The sequence below is a fragment of the Malus domestica genome, chromosome 11 (assembly GCF_042453785.1).
Source record: "Malus domestica chromosome 11, GDT2T_hap1".
In the NCBI taxonomy this organism is placed as follows: Eukaryota; Viridiplantae; Streptophyta; class Magnoliopsida; order Rosales; family Rosaceae; genus Malus; species Malus domestica.
The window spans coordinates 21,139,345-21,143,680 of NC_091671.1; positions in this window are offsets into that span (position 1 = coordinate 21,139,345).

Below are 4,336 nucleotides of genomic sequence, written 5' to 3' on the forward strand. Positions count from 1 at the left end.
CTTTATGACGTGTGAAGTGTGTTGGTCGTTGAACATCAATGCACGAAGGACGGAAGGATGACGATCATAACTAAACAAAGATGCGTATATGGCATGATAAAAGCCCACGTTGGTAAGCACATCTTTGGATTGGCTCAAGACATCTTCAAGCCACTCCTAGTAAAACTTAGCAAAGACGGCTTCCCCAGTAGTCGACAATGTCTATTCCAAGTCATAGCTTCACTACAGATGCGATCACTAAGAAGCTCAAACAAAGCCGGAGGATTGTCACAAACATGGTGCGAAGGATTCAAGATAAGAATCCTCAACGTACACACATTTTTCTTCGTATTTGGTCAACCAAAATATGTCATCTCCCAAGATACTTCAAAAAACCATGACTTCATATGCATCGAGTTGTCTTTCAAATGAAGAATAGGCACCTTAGGGCCAGTCAACAACACACAAAGTTTCAACGTCATTCCACTATCTTGCGAATCACCTTCGTTTGCAAGAATGGTGATGATATTGCTCTTAAAGCACTGGAAAAATATCATGGCTGCAACAAAACAAACAAGGCAACATAAGCATAAAAAGTGAGACGGCAAGAAGGAGAAAAAAAAATTGCTTCGCTAAAGCAAAAGACATGCGGGACAAACCTCTGGGCTTTGAAGAATGACGATGACAAAGTCACAACGACGAAAAGAAATCAGCCACAAAGCTTGAGCAGCACAACAAAGAGGGCAGATACAAAACGGTCCTTCAAAGCATGCTACATTAGCAAAGAAAACCAAAATGCTACGCAATCACACAACTTTGCAGTGATTACGCAAGCAGTTTCTTGCACTGCACGGCAACGTCATCACTAAGGGAAACTGTGACCAAAAGCCACTACACGGCGAAACCCAACTGCAGTCTTTTGCACAGCACCACATGGTAAAAAGTGACGCACTGCAATAAGCACCAAGCTGCAAAAGGCCCGGCTCCAAGTAGCTACAAGCCACGACAGCTCCAAGCAGCTACAAGGCATGACAAGCACAGAGGCAGTGCACGGTAAGGATGTTTTGTGACAAAAACACACACCCAATTGCCCTATAAATAAGGGTCAATTGCTTCCTAATGCTATAGGGAGAATACATACCAAATAGCAAAAGGAAAATCAAAACAAGGAAGCACATTCCAGCTATAAGAAGGAAGCAAATTCCAAGTAAAAAAGGGCAATGTAGTTTCGGCCAACAAGGGAAAAGCATGATGTTTTTTACACCAAAAATCAGCAAAGAGAAGAAAAGGAAACAAAAAAAATAATAATAATAAGGAAAGAGCTTTAAAATTTCCAAAACATCAAAGGAAAGTACTTTTCCTTGCCAAAATACAAAAGGGAATCCCTCCAAAGCAAGGATAAGTCTTCAAGTTTCCCAAACTAAGAGGGAAAACACTCTCCTTGCCGTGAAAAAGAAAAGGGGAAAGGAAAAAATGCAAATTCTACTTACACAAGGACAAGCATTAAATCTTTCTAAAACTTTGAAGGAAATCACCAAGGCTTTCCAATATTTTGAAGGAAATCACTCTCATTACCAAAATTGAAGGAGATTCCTACCTAAGGAAGGAAAAACATTTTTTTTCCTACAACCACAAGGAAAAAGTTCAAAATACACTAAATTTAATTTGTCAAAAAATTATGGAAAATCAATACACACAATAAGTATGTGCTGATTTATCCATTTCCAAAATTTCTTTCAAGATCAAGCCTCTACGGCCCGTGAAGAAAATTTTCCTTTTCTTTCAAGATCAAGCCTCCACGGCCAAGCCTTCATGGCCCTTGAAGAAAAATTTCATTTTCTTTCAAGATCAAGCCTCAATGGCCCTTGAAGAAAAAATTCAGTTTCATTCAAGATCAAGCCTCTACGGCCTTTGAAGAAATGTTTCGTCCAAGAGATACGCCTAAATGGCCCTTGACAAAATTCATCATTTCAATTTAAGAAATACGCCTTAACGGCCCTTAAAGAAATGTTTTCGTTCAAGACATACGCCTCTACGACCCTTGAAGAAGTAAACTAATTCAAGATCAAGTCTCGACAACCCTTGAGCTAGAACATTCACATTGCAAGACTTCAAAACACATTTTCTACATGTGAAAAGCACATGCCTACAACACGCTTTGAAGTGGGGGCATTTATAAACATGTAAATTTCGTTGCATACAAATGATGCATCATAAAGCTCCATGTGGCATATGACTCATCACAAATGGACAAGTCATCAAAGATATATGGCACAAATCAAGCAAAGGAACTACAAAACCTTCCCAAAAGTCGGCAAAAGGGAGAAAATCCCTCTTAAAATCGGCAAGGGGTCCAAATTGCTCCCAATTCAGAAAGAAAGCTAAAACATCTTCACAAAACAAGTAAGAATTGAAGATTATTCACAAAATAAGCAAGAAAGCCCTATAATTCAGCCAAGCAAGGGAAGGTGGTTGAAATTAAGACACAAAACATGCCTAAATTCTCCCATGGACGAATCAAGACAAAAATCAAAGCCAAATCCATCCAAAGACAAACTTTGGGAAGTCTATAAATACAAGGTCCCCATACACAAATAAGGGTCGATAATTTCTACATTGAAGGGCCGAAATTTTCACAAAAGGAGAACCTCTGCCAAATCTTTGAAGACTAATACGCTGCCAAAGCTCTATTCGAATAACGTACAACCAAAGCCGAAGCTTTCTTCCGATCACAGCCGAAGCATTCCCTTGAAGAATCAACAAACACTTGTCCCAATTCCTTCAAGACTTTGTTACAAGCTTAAAACTTGTAACAACCTTCGATTCAAGATAAGTCACCAAGACCCTTGAATCAACAAATTCCCATATCAACATCACATTTGCCGCATGTCATACATAAACCTAGAGGTGAAGACTATCCACGCATTTTTCAAGCTCAAAACTTGAAGTAATCCTTCAATCATTCGTCTGAGATCAAGTCATCGCGACCCTTAGATCAACAACCTGCGCATCTACATCAAATTTGAAGACTGAATCAGAGGAAAATTGTAAACAGAGATTGTAACCCTACAAATTCATCAATACAAATCTACTTTGTACACGTGTTCTCGTTTCATTCATTATAGAATTTTCGTGTTTACAACTTCAACCAAAAGAAATGTATAAGTATCACTATCATTCATTATCTATATGAACCCAACAATCAACTTCAAGTATATTCATCCAAAACTTATACATAACTTATATAATATGATATGGGATGGACAATATGTACATGAGCGAATTTAGACTCAAAATCAGATTGGGTTCGGGTTGACATGGGCAGGCAAGGCATCAACTCAACCCAACCGAATTAATTATAGTGTTGAGATCGAGTTAGGATTTGGCGGATTTTTTCTTCATTCTAGTGTTTAAAATTTCTTCGATATTTCAAACACATCTATTAAATGTCAGAGAAACTCTTATATTTCGTCCAAACTAATGTTTAACAATCCCTAAACTTTCATCTAACTTTCCATCATTTGCATCAAAAGGAACTGATATCGATATTGATATTCGCTATATCTATATTTTCACAAATTTTCATATCGATAGTTCTACCGATACCGATATTTTAAACCTTGTTTATAACCCGCCTAATCAAATTTAAAATTGAATTGAGCATGAGATTCTTGGGGTTGACCAACTTAATTTGCACTCCTTACTAAGAGCCATGAGGGTGATTAAACTGTTAAACCAATGGATAATGGGAGAAAAAGGTTGGAAAATGAGGAAGGAACGCTAGAGAAGACTAAGAAGATATACATAACAAGAAATAGATGCAAGAAATCATACCCAAGAATAGTTGCACTTTAAAAAGGAGAATATCGTCACCTAGTACTATGGTCTAGTGGTATTCCTCTTCACTTGTAAGTGAGAGGACTTAGATTCGTTTCTCACCAAAGGAGAATTTGAACCACATTATTGCTAACTCATTGTGAGCCTTAGCTCACTCCCCAACTCTTTTAATGTAGATAATCGTTCATTTAAATAGAAAATTAAAAAAAAAAGGGAATATCAAATTATTTATTTTGATTGTTTTGGGTACAAATAGTTTTTTCCCCCTTCAAAATTGATTATCTCCTGCCACTTAGTATTACGGTGTAGTGATATTCATTTTTACTTATAAGTGAAAGGTAAAACTCAAGGTGGGAGAAAACCCCATAGACTAAGGAGAAAAGTAAGAAGTTGCATTAGGTTAAAACTATACGTCTTCTGGACGTAAGTAGAAGAGCTCATAAGGGTATGATCAGCCCAAGATGGGTGCCTCGTCAAAACCTAGTTAGGTAATGGGAAAAATGCTCTAATCATAGGGAAA